At 40.7% G+C, this 13,005-nt stretch overlaps 1 long non-coding RNA gene across 1 annotated transcript in view; it reads left to right on the top strand.

Moving 5' to 3' along the window:
- LOC105882363 (uncharacterized) overlaps positions 1-13,005 on the top strand; it is a 29,520-nt gene that overhangs the window by 2,032 nt on the left and 14,483 nt on the right. The window contains exons 2-3 of the long non-coding RNA XR_002222997.2: positions 314-460; positions 3,737-4,018. This is a non-coding gene — a long non-coding RNA (uncharacterized LOC105882363). The remainder of the gene's footprint in view (positions 1-313; positions 461-3,736; positions 4,019-13,005) is intronic.

The raw sequence follows: 13,005 nt of genomic DNA, 5'->3' as shown, positions 1-13,005 counted from the left end.
CTTCTGAAGTTGTTAAAGCTTAAAACTATACTAAGATTATTGGTACACTATTGTATTTGATCTGACCTTTGTTTGCTCATATATGACTCATAGTTTTTAACAATATTCTTCCCTGGGAGGAGAATATTAACTTAAGAATTGAAATGGCTTCTCTTTTGTTAGCCTGAAGCCTTGTCTGGACCACTTACTGGGACAAGTACCAGCTACCATGTGGCTATCTGATAGCCCCAAATATATAGGAAATGAGTTGATTGTGCTTTTCTGTTTCCAGCTTAAAAATTAAATTATTCAACTGACTTGGTGTTCTCATTAGGGACCCAGCAGTCAAAACAGAGCACTGAATTGAATCCTGCTGGTTGCTGGAATTTAGCTGTAGCAGAAGCTATCTGGTGGCAGCAGAAGAGACAAGATAGAGGATGCAAGATGGCAGCAAAGAACACCTGAATTCTAGAAGATCAAGGTATTCTTCCTTATAATAAATTTGTGACTTAATTTACAAATCATTTCAGGTTTCTCTGAAGTAACTATTTTAAATAAAGGACACGTAGCCAAGTATTTATTCATATCATTTTTATTTAGTATATTATTTTTAGAGGGGGCACCAAATATATATTTTGGCTGAATGCAAAGCAGCTTCATGTTAAACATCAGTATTTGGCTGAAGCAGAATATCACCATCCTGTAATAAACTTTGGAGATAAAAGAATACACATGAAATATAAAAATTAAAAATTAAATTTTTATATTAACAATACAGTTTTATTATTAAAATGTTAGTATCCAGTTAGCCATTCCACAATGTATATGTATTTCAAACCAACATGTTGTACATGATAAATATATACAATTTTTATTTATCAATTGAAAAAAACAGTATTCAAATTTTCTTTAAAATTTTGAGATGGGATCTCACTATATTGCCCAGGCTGGCCTCAAACTCCTTGTCTTAAGTGATCCTCCCACCTCAGCCTCCCAATAGCTTCAACTATAGGTATGCATCACCATGCCTGGCTAGTATTTTCAATTTTTAGTTTGACATTGCATTCAGGAATATTTATGTCTCATCAGTGTAAGCTGATAGTTTGCTTCTGGGGTCATTATACTCTGCATTTATGACACCAACACCAAATTGCACCAGCCAGGATAAGCTAGGTCATACTTTGGAAACAAACCCTAAAGTCCAGTGGCTTAAAACAACAAATATTTATTTTTCGTTTGTGCTGCATATCCATCATAAGCTGGCAGGATGTGCTAGTGGGAGGAGGGTAGTAGGCTGACGGAGACTACTGTTTTATCATGTCCACACCTTAAGATGAGGCTTAGAGCTTACCAGGGTAGGGAAAGAGTGGGCTATGGAGTCTATCACTGAAAGTGAAGTACTATAGCCCCAATATGCACATGTTACTTCCACCCATGTTCCACTAGTCAAAACTAGTCAGTTAGCTGTGCCTCACTTAAAGGGCACGGGAAGTCCAATCCCCAGTACACCTAGAAGTAGAGGAGAATATTCCCAGAAATAAACACTAGTGCTGTCTACAACAAAAATAGATGCTCACTTTCACCTAAGGAGGATACAGTGGCAGATAATATTTGGTTAGCTCTGCTAATGTTGATGCTGCCACAAAATTATTAAGCTTTTCTTTTTGTTTAACATGAACTGAGTAAGGTAAAGATTCATCTCCACTTAAAATCCTAGTCTTGGTGTTGTTGCTGATGGTGGTGCAGTTTGATTGAAGTAGTCCCACAAATGGAAGCTTTAAATACCAGTCGAAGAAAATATTTTCTGAATCTTTTCAGAAAGTGTTGTCCTCACTTATATTTCTTATTTCTTTCTTTTTTTCTGAGACAGGGTCTCGCTTTATTGCCCAGGCTAGAGTGAGTGCCAGCCTAGCTAGGTGTCAGCCTAGCTCACAGCAACCTCAAACTCCTGGGCTCAAGCAATCCTACTGCCTTAGCCTCCCAAGTGGCTGGGACTACAGGTATATGCCACCATGCCCGGCTAATTTCTTCTATATATATTAGTTGTCCAATTAATTTCTTTCTATTTATAGTAGAGACCAGGTCTCGCTCTTGCTCAGGCTGGTTTTGAACTCCTGACCTGGCGCAATCCGCCTGCCTCGGGCTCCCAGAGTGCTAGGATTACAGGTGTGAGCCACCGTGCCCAGCCTATATTTCTTATTTCATATATATAAGTATTTTTTTTTTTTGCTTGTTCTTGATGCTTTACGCAGTCACTTGAACAAAGTATGTCCTTAAACCTTGGTTCTACCAATGTGTTATCTTGTTATATTCAGAGTAATTTCTTGAAATCTTTCAGTTCATTAATTCTGACTTCAACTGCATCTAATTTTCTGTTTTAATTAGTCTATTCATTTTCTAATTCCAATTATTTTATTTTATTTGTTTTTTTTTTTTTTTTGAGTCAGAGTCTTTCTCTGTCACCTGGGCTAGAGTGCCAGGGTGTCAGCCTGGCTCATAGCAACCTCAAACTCCTGGGCTCAAGTGATCCTACTGCCTCAGCCTCCCAAGTAGCTGGAACTACAGCCACGCGCCACCAAGCTTGGCTAAATTTTTTTATATATTTTTAGTTGGCCAATTAATTTCTTTCTATTTTTTTAGTAGAGACAGGGTCTTGCTCTTGCTCAGGCTGGTTTCAAACTCCTGACCTTGAGCCATCCGCCCGCTGTGGCCTCCCAGAGTGCTAGTATTACAGGCGTGAGCCACCATGCCCGGCCTCTAATTCCAGTTATTTTTTTTTTTTTTTATTTCTTGAAATTGTTTTGTTTCAAATACGATTTGCTATTTTTTAACTCTCTCTTGTTCCTTAGTCATACTTTCAATTCTACATATTAAACATGTTTATTATATTTTATGTATCTGATAATTCCAGTATCTGTAGTATCCGCATGTCTGGTCCTTTGTTACTGTTAACTGTCGCTTATAGTGACTTGTGATTTTGTTTTTTTTCATTGCAAACTCATGTTTGTTGGGACTCTATCTGGTGCAAGTACTTAATGCCTGGGCTTAAGGTAAATACCTCCAGGCTGGGTGCAGTGGCCTGTGCCTGTAATCCTAGCACTCTGGGAGGCTGAGGTGGGAGGATTGCTCTAGGTCAGGAGTTGAAGACCAGCCTGAGCAAGAGGGAGACCCCCATCTCTACCAGAAATAGAAAGAAATTAGCCGGACAATTAAAAATATATAGAAAAAATTGGCTGGGCATGGTGATGCATGCCTTTAGTCCTAGCTACTTGGGAGACTGAGGCAGAAGGATTGCTTGAGCCCAGCAGTGTGAAGTTGCTGTGAGCTAGGCTGATGCCATGGCACTCTAGCAAGACTCTGTCTCCACAAAAGAAAAGGTAAGTTCCTCCAGAGAGGATTGACATTTATTTTCCCCAACTACCTAGGGTTCTCATTAAGCTCAGGACACTTAAACTGAATTATTAATGTGGAGTTTTTCTTTAGATCACAATTTTAGGTTCAGGATTAGAAGCATGGTGTCCAGTTGTGGTAGGCTGTTCTGAAATGGTTCCTCATGACCTTTACCTCTGGGTATTCATGCCTTATGTAATCCACTCCCTGTATATGTGGGCTGGGCCTGGTGATACGCTTCTAACAAATATTTAATAAAGTACAGCAAAAATGATGGGCTATCACTTCTGTGATTAGGTTATAAATGACTGTGATTTCTGTCTTATTCTGTTTCTCTGACTCTCCTCACTTGCTCGCTCTGATGAAGCAGGCTATTATGTTGTGAGCTGCTCTATAGAGAGGCCTGGTGGCAAGGAGCTGAAGGCAGCCTCCTGTCAATAGCCAGCAAGGAGCTGAGGCCATTGGATCAACAGCCTGTGAGAAGCAGAACCCTGCCCACAATCACACGAGTGAGGTTGGAAGCAAATCCTTCCCAAGTTGGGCCTTGAGATGACTGCCATTCCCACCAGCACCTTGACTCCCACCTGTGGGAGACCCTGATCCAGAAGACCCAGCTAAGCCATGCACAGATTCCTGATCCACAGAAATGGTGAGATATTAAATGTTATTGTTTTAAGTCACTAAGTTTTGGAGTAATTTGTTATTCAGCAGTGGATAACTAATATACCAATCAAGAGTGGCCAGAATCCCCCTCTATTATGTATAGGCTTAGCCATATCTGGATCACTCTTTCCAGTTATGGCCATCAATCCTTAAGAAGCATACTGGAACAAACCAGAAAGTACTCTAAGGAAGAATGTTGTAGGGCTGGTGGTGGTGGTAAAATGTCTGAGAAATAGGTCATATGAAGAACAGGTGAATGAATTGTGTGTGTTATACCTAAAAAATTGACTTATGATAACTTTTCAAATGTTTAAAAACATGGTAGAAAAGAAGCCAGAACTAGGAGTAACAGAAATTACTAAGACTTATAGACCTAAAACCTCCTGGAGGCCAGTTTATAACCAGAAGATTTCACAGGAGACTTTTTTCTCTTCCATATAGAGCCAAGGCGAAGAGAGGCAAATTTCTTTAAGTTCACGCTCTGGGAGTGGTTGGTTTGTTCTAGTTCACCCTCTGATGGTCAGTTTCCAAGTCTTTGAGCTTTATCATCTGTTCCCTGAAAGCTTGTTAAAACAGCAGCTCTGGACCACCTAAGATCAGCAGATGACATCAGGGCAGCTATCAGCTTTAGAGCTCACTCACCTCTCTTGGATTTATGTTTTTTCATCTTGTATTTTTTTTTTAACCTCTAAGGATTTCTTTTACTTTTCACTATCTCAACTATGCATTTATGAAATCTTCAAAATATTTTATCTAATATTTTGGGTATTTTTGTACTAGGAGGGTTTTTTCAGGATGGTTCATAGGCCATATTGCTGGAAATGGAAGTCCCGATGGCTTTGACTTTTTAAAACTGTAGTAAAATATACATAACATAAAAATTTGCGTTTTAGCCATTTTTAAGTGTACAATTCAGTATTAATGCCAGAGTTGCATAGCCATCATCATTATCTATTTCAAGAACTTTTTTTTTTTATCTTCCCAAATAGAAATTCTATACCCATTAAACAACAACTTCCTATTCCTCCTCCCCCCAGCCCCTGGTAACCTCCTGTGGAGCTGTTTTAAAGGGAGAAGTTACCACAGATCTTAGAGAATATATCTGCAGAAGCCCAGGTAGTCTCAGACCCAGAGTTGAGAAAAAATGGTCAAATTTCTAAATTTAACATCCTGGAATTATACCAGGAAAGTGCTATTGATTATCACTGTGCTCTGTGCCCATGTCCAGTGCCTTTTAAAGTTGAAATGTGCTGACAATATTTACATTTAAGAAAGTACAATTGGTTTCTTCTGTCATTCTCCAGATGCCATGCTGCTTCTTAATTTTACCTTTATAATTTTCAGCAAAAAAAAAAAAATAATAAATCCAAAAATCATCCTGCATGGAATACCTGGTACAGGCTAGTAGATATTGCTAAGAAGAGCAAGACAAAAGCTTCCTACACTTTAGGGGAAGGATCAGTTATTTGTACTGGTACACAATTATTAAAAAGAAATAACTATGGCTGGGCGCGGTGGCTCACGCCTGTAATCCTAGCACTCTGGGAGGCCGAGGTGGGCGGATTGCTCGAGGTCAGGAGTTTGAAACCAGCCTGAGCAAGAGTGAGACCCTGTCTCTACCATAAATAGAAAGAAATTAATTGGACAACTAATATATATAGAAAAAATTAGCCGGGCCTGGTGGCGCATGCCTGTAGTCCCAGCTACTAGGGAGGCTGAGGCAGGAGGATTGCTTGAGCCCAGGAGTTTGAGGTTGCTGTGAGCTAGGCTGATGCCACAGCACTCACTCTAGCCTGGACAACAAAGGGAGACTCTGTCTCAAAAAAAAAAAAAAAAAAAAAAAAGAAAGAACTACTCAGTGGTATCTTTTCTCTAGGGTGAGTCAATTAAGTTTATAACTGAAGATATGTGAGAGGACAAGATATATTACTGGCTTAACATTCTTCACTTCTCACCTCATAACTGTCTAGTAAAGAAAATTTTGTCTTTTCTATTCTTTTCTGCATCTTTCATTATGTAGAACTGGGAGAACAAGATGGACTTAGAAAGAGATGGTCTTTAGAGGAGGTGGGTAAGAGGAAAGGATTTAGCAAAAAGCGAAGTCAGGGCTGGAATTAAGATTGAAAGAAGGGAAAGTTGAAGGAAAAAAACTACCTGCTGGACATCAGATAGAATTATAGGGTTTGTTCAGTGAGAGGTACTGTAGCAGAATTGGGGAAAAGAAAAAAGCTGACTTTAGGGTGGCTGCTGTCACTTATTGTTTGGATGGCGTTTAATGCTCTTTGTTGTTTTTGTGGTTTTCTTTTACTTTGAGATGTTACTCATGTACATTCAGGTGCACAATCTTTTTTTTTTTTTCCTCCTTTTATTTCATTATATTATGGGGGTACAAATATTGTTGGGGTTACATATATTGCCCCTGCCACCCTCCTCCCCTCTGTGCCAGTGCTTCAAGCGTGTCCAACCCCCAGTTGGTGCATACCACACCCATTATGTAAGTATACCCCCTTTCCCTCCTCCCCCCTCCCACCTGCCCACCACTGGATATTCCCTTCCCTTCCACAATGCTCGCCACGTCCCTAAGATGTGGCCCCCCTACCCCGAATCCCTGGTGCACACTACCGCCATTTGAGCAACATAGTTTTAGTCAGTCAGTACCAATTTGATGGCAAGTAGATGTGGAGCCCATTTTCCAGATCTTGTGTCGCCTCACTTTGGATAATGGGCTTAAGCTTAATCCCGGATAGCATAAACAGTGCAAGCTCACCGTCATTTCTTAGAATTGAGTAATATTCCATTGTGAGCATATACCACATTTTAATTATCCACTGGTGAATTGATGGGCACTTGGGTTGTTTCCATGACCATGGAATTGTGAATTGCAGGTGCACAATCTTAAGAGTTGAGCTCAGTGCATTTTTACATGGGTCTACACCTGTGTCACCACCACCCAAATCAAAATACAGACATACCAGCACCCTGTGTATCTTCTGTTCATCCCTTTCCTGGTCAACAATCTCCCCACTCTCCCTAAGAAGTAACCACTCTCCTGGTTTCTATCACCATAGGTTAGTTTTTGTCTGTTTTGTAACTTCATAAAAATGGAATCATACAGTCAGTATGTTGTTTTGTTCAGATTTCTTTTGTTCAGATTTTGTTCAGATTTCTTTCACTCAACATTATATCTAGAAGATTGATCAAAATTTATGTAGGACAGGCGCTGTGGCTCACGCCTGTAATCCTAGCACTCTGGGAGGCCGAGGTGGGAGGATTGCTCAAGGTCAGGAGTTCAAGACCAGCTTAAGCAAGAGTGAGACCCCTGTCTCTACTCAAAATAGAAAGGAATTAGCTGAAAAAAAAATATACAGAAAAAATTATCTGGGCATGGTGGCGCATGCCTGTAGTCCCAGCTACTCGTGAGGCTGAGGCAGGAGGATTGCTCGAGCCCAGGAGTTTGAGGTTGCTGTGAGCTAGGCTGACACCACGGCATTCTAGCCCGGGCAATGGAGTGAGACTCTGTCTCCAAAAAAATTTTTTTTGTGTAGCAAAACAGGTTTTTTTAAATCATTGTGTAGTATTTCATAGAGTATTCATCTATTCTATAGTTGATGGACATTTGGATGTTCCAGTCTTTGGCTATTATGAATAACAGTGCTATGAACATTCTTGTCTATATGTGCTGTGGACATAATCACTCATTTATGTTGGCTGTGTGTCCAGGTATGGAATTATTGCATGATAGAGTGGACATATCTGAATCTTTAGTTTCTGTTGTCAGATAGTTTTCCAAAGTGGATGTACCAATGTACACTCCTACCACTAATACAAGAGTGTTCCAGTTGCTCTTTATCCTGGCCTGGACTTGATAATTTTAGCCCTTTAATTTTAGTCAACTTGAATGTTTTTGGAGGTGTACAAGAAGAGATTAGAAATCCTCTTGAATTATTTTGGTTATTAAACTCTGCTGCAGTATAAAGGATTCTATACATAAACTGGCTACATGAAGCCTTGGAAATTTTTAGGGAAATCCATATGAGACCATATCCATATGAGGATTTAGATTTGTGCAGATCCAGTTCAGCTGTTGTAACAAGCACTTATTCAAGAAGAATTGAAGAAGATCCTTGTGTTTTTTGAAGGTGAAACTTTATTCTGTAGAGATAGAACAGGGGCTCCTAAAAGAAAGATAGTTCAGCAGAGATTGTCTGAAGTTGGCTAAAAGGAATACATCTTTTTGTTGGCTAATTGTTAAAATTAAGTGTGCATCAAAATTACCTGGAAGGTTTGTTAAAACACCACTTGCAAGCCTCACTCCTAGAATTTCTCATTCAGTAGGTCTGGAGTAGAGCCAGAGAATCTGCATTTCTAACAACTTCCTAGGTAATGCCACTCCTGCTGGTCCTAGGACCCACACCGTGAGAGCCCGGAGTTTGTCTGTTGCAGTAGTCCTAGTGAGAGGCAGTGTCGAAGGAGGTGAGAGGTAGTTGAATTTGGGATATATTATATTTGGAGGGGTAGAACCAATAGAACTTATTAAACATTGTGATCCTAGAATGTTCCTTAGGTAGGTTTCTCGTTTGTGTATTTTTGTTTTTTAGTTTTTTAAAATTTAAGAGCCAGTTCAGTTTTATTGTTAAACATACAAGCTCTAGAGTTAGATGGTCTGGGTTCAAATTGCAGCTCCACTACATATTAGTTGTACAGTCTTGCAAATTATTTCATTTATCATTTGTAAAATGTAGATAATATTAACAAGAGTTTTCTGCAGGGAGTAAATGAGATACCTCCTATGAAACACTTCTCATGGTGCATAGAATATGGATTTTTAATTGGTTCAATTTGGGGCAAGAACATGCTGCTTAGAAATGACAATGAGGATTGTCAAAATAAATAAGAAGAAAAATTTCCATTTATTTTCTAATGTTTTCTATAAGTAAGAAAACTTACAGAAAGCTAAATTAAAATTTACTGATTTTAATTACTTTTACACAAAGCATAAATTGTGTTAATAATGATTCCAGTAGGTCATTTGAAAAATGTAGCTTGTACCTTGTCTTAGTCTGCTTTGTGCTGCTATAACAGAGTACCACAGACTAGGTAATTTATAAAGAACAGAAATTTATTTTCTCACAGTTCTGGAGGCCAGGAAGTTCAAGATCAAGGTACCAGCATGTGGTGAAGGCCTTCTTGTTGGGTCCTCACATGGCTGAAGGCAAAAGGGCAGGAGAGGAAGAAGGGGCCAAACTCATCCTCTGAGAACAGCATGAATCTCACCCATGATGGTAAAGCCCTTATGGCCCAATCACTTTCCACAGGTCTCACCTCCCCACATCGCCACGATGGTAATCAAATTTCAACATGAGTTTTGGAGGGGAAAAAAATTAGAACCATAGCATACCTTCTATGCAAATTCTGTACAATATTCTGTATGATATTCACAATGGACATTTTATCCATTTGGATTTAATAGGTTTTATTAAGAACTGCAAACTAGATAGCAGCTGTACTTAGCACTTGCAATTCTTCGTCTACTTGTTTAGTTATCTTATCAGTGACATAATTAAAAATTGCTGAATTATTATCCATTCAGCCATAAAACTGCCAAAGGTCAAATGCTATGATATTGGCTTGTGGCATCTTGACAGGCCAAAGCAAATGATGCAAAAGTTTTAAAATGTTTTCAGAGCTCAGCAAAATTTTGTCCAAGGAAATTTTTCATGCAGGAAACATGATGCAAACATCTATTTTTTTCTTACCCTCTCAGAAAATGAAATTGTACACAATATAATAATACATAATTCCAACAAAATCTCCTGCATCCAATTAGCTATAAAAAGAGCTAACCATCAAAAGGCAATCATCTGTGGCAAAAGCATTTTTATTTTTGTAGATGTCAATAAAGGTTTCATTTCTTTTGAAAAATAGGCTAAGATTATTTTCCAGCAAAATATAAAGCTTCCTTGCATGATATAATGATCCAGGCTTGTTATTTTCTGTTGCAGTGGGTCTTAAGTGAAGATGCGCATTAGAATCCCTAGATGCAAGGCTGGGAGTCAGGCTGTATAGTGTGGCCATGTTTATGTTTACATATTTCCTAGACTTCAATAGGACTTCCATTTTGGGCCACGTGGCAGTTTGGATAATCTGAAAACCCTTTTGCTATAGAACACCTAGAAGTATCGGATAAAATCAGGCAAATATTTTATGGCCTAGGAGGTGATCAATCTCAGAGAATATTTCGTGAGCTAATGAGAAGAACGTATATTCGGTAGTTTTGCGGTAGAATGTTCTGTAAATATCTGTTAGGCCCATTTGTTCTAGAGTCTGGTTTAAGTCTATTGTTTCTTTGTTTATCTTCTGTTTGGAGGATCTGTCCCGTTTTGTCAGTGGTGTGTTGAAGTCCCTGGCTATTACAATCCTGCTGTTTATCACTTTGTTTAGATCAAGTAGGGTTTGCTTTATTAATCTGGGTGCACCTGTGTTAGGTGCATAAATATTTAGGATTATTATATCTTCCTGTGGAATTGTTCCTTTCACCATATATAATGACCATCTTTGTCTTTCTTTACTTTTGCTGATTTGAAGTCTATGCTATCTGATATGAGAATGGCTGTACCAGCTTTCTTTTGGTTTCCATTTGCATGGAATATTGTTTTCCTCCTTTCACCTTGAGTCTGAATAAGTCCTTGTGGGTTAGATGCATTTCCTGGAGACAGCAGATATTTGGCTTGCATTTTTTTTTATCCATTCAGCCAGCCTATGTCTTTTCAGTGGGGCGATCAAGCCATTCACATTTATTGAAAGAGTTGATAAGTGGGGTGAATTTCTGTTCATCCCGTTGCATAGAACTTTATTGCTTTATTTTACCTCTTGAGCCATTGTGGTATCTGGGCTCTGAACTTTAGGTTTTGGATGTTTTTATACTGGTGTGTGTCTATTGTGCTGATCAGTGTATAATGCAGATCTGAGTATTTCCTGCAGGGCAAGTCTGGTCTTGACAAATTCCTTCAGTGTGTGCTGGTCTGTGAAAGTCTTTATTTTTCCCTCATGTAAGAAACTTAGTTTTGCAGGATACAAAATTCTACTATGCTAGCCATTATTCTGTTTGAGAAGACCAAGAATGGGGCTTTAATCCCTTCTGGTTTGTAAGGTCTCAGTTGAGAAGTCTGCAGTTAGTCTGATGGGTTTTCCTTTGTTACTTACCTGATACTTTTGCTTCACAGTTTGTAGGAATTCCTCTTTTGTGTTAACTTTGGCCAGTCTTATGACTGTATGTCATGGTGATTGCCTCATGGAAAAGCCACTAGGGAGGAGCTGTAGTGGCCTCACCCAATCACAAATCTCCACTCATTGCCTCTGAGCAATACAATTGAGACCTGGTGGTGCGGTGTCTGTCCTGTGGGCCTATCTCCAGATCCCCGAAGATCAATCCCTAATCACGCCAGGGAGAAGTGCACTTATCCTGAGTCACCCACGGAGTGCCCAAGCAGGTTTGATGTCCCTCTGCCTTGGGGCATGCCCTGCACTGATGGAATCTCCAGGCAAGCAGCACCAGGGAGGGCCGGTGGGCAGGGAGCTCACAGTCCAAGCACCCCTAAGTCCACTGCAGGACCCCTAGAGGAAAGGTCTGAGCCCCATTCTCTGTGGAAACCTCATCGTGGTGGCTCTATTGTCTTTCTCAGTAGCCACAGGTGGGGGAGGGGAAAGGGAGAAAAGAGTCTGGAAAGGTTTGAGCCCCACTCTGTGTGGAAGGCCCAGTATGGTGGATACACTAACAGAGAGGAGAAGCAGTTTCTGCAAGCCCTGGCTCAGTCGTCTTTCAGCAGCCATAGGCAGGACAGGGGAAGGGGAGGAAAAGAGTCTGAGTGGAAGAGCAAGCACTCCGGTTCTCTCTGTCCCTCTCTCCAGAAGACAGCCCACCCGTAATGTCCAGATTCTGGGGACATGCAGATCCCCCAGGACCCACTGGCCCCCTGTGGCTCCTGCAGTCTGGGCTGGAGTTGGAAAATGTATGTGTGGGAATGGGCGAGACGAAAACTGAGGGTCTGAAGCCCCCTGGGGAAGACAAAGGTGCACGGCAGGTGGAGAAGCAATATGGCGCCTACCATCTTGGCTCAGTTTTGCGGTGATGGGAAGTGACCCCAAGGGTGCCAGCCGCATGGTGCTTCATCCTCAAGAGGCTCTTAGTTTACTGGAGGCAGCAGCTTTTGAGCTCATGAGGGTAGAAGAGCTCTCCAGCTGCTCAGGAGCCCACTGACTGCCAGAGATGTGGGGAAGGGAGAAATAAGCTGCTCCACCTACCCTTCTGGCTGGGCTCCAAGCCTCTAGGGGTTGATCTCTGCTAATATCCTGCTCTTTCGTGTTCTGCTTCTAATTCTGGGGGCTAGAAGTCCCAGATCAAGGTGTCAGTGGGGTTGGTTTCTTCTGAACCTCTTTCCTAGGTTTGCAGATGGCTGTCTTCTCTTCTCCCTGGGTCCAGTCTCCCAGGCAAATATTTTAAATGCATAGTTAGGATTGTAAGGGTAATAGTTCAGGGCTAGAATTGGAACTGGACCTCTAATTCCACATGGTAAGCGCATGCTGATACCTTATTTCCTCTGGCAGAAGAAGAGAGTACAGCAGGTCCTTGAATAACATCATTTTGTTTAATGACCTGTTGTTATTAATGAGAAAAAAAATTGATTCTGGGCGGGGCACGGTGGCTCACGCCTGTTATCCTAGCTCTCTGAGAGGCCGAGGCGGGAGGATTGCTCAAGGTCAGGAGCTTGAAACCAGCCTGAGCAAGAGCTAGACCCTGTCTCTACTAAAAATAGAAAGAAATTAATTGGCCAACTAAAAATATATAGCAAAAATTATCCAGGCATGGTGGCACATGCCTGTAGTCCCAGCTACTTGGGAGCCTGAGGTAGGAGGATCGCTTGAGCCCAGGAGTTTGAGGTTGCTGTGAGCTAGGCTGACGCCACAGCACTCTCT

The sequence above is a fragment of the Microcebus murinus genome, chromosome X, assembly GCF_040939455.1.
Source record: "Microcebus murinus isolate Inina chromosome X, M.murinus_Inina_mat1.0, whole genome shotgun sequence".
Lineage (NCBI taxonomy): Eukaryota > Metazoa > Chordata > Mammalia > Primates > Cheirogaleidae > Microcebus > Microcebus murinus.
The sequence above is the reverse complement of the archived record's forward strand: the minus strand, read 5'-3'. Positions and strand labels throughout refer to the sequence as shown.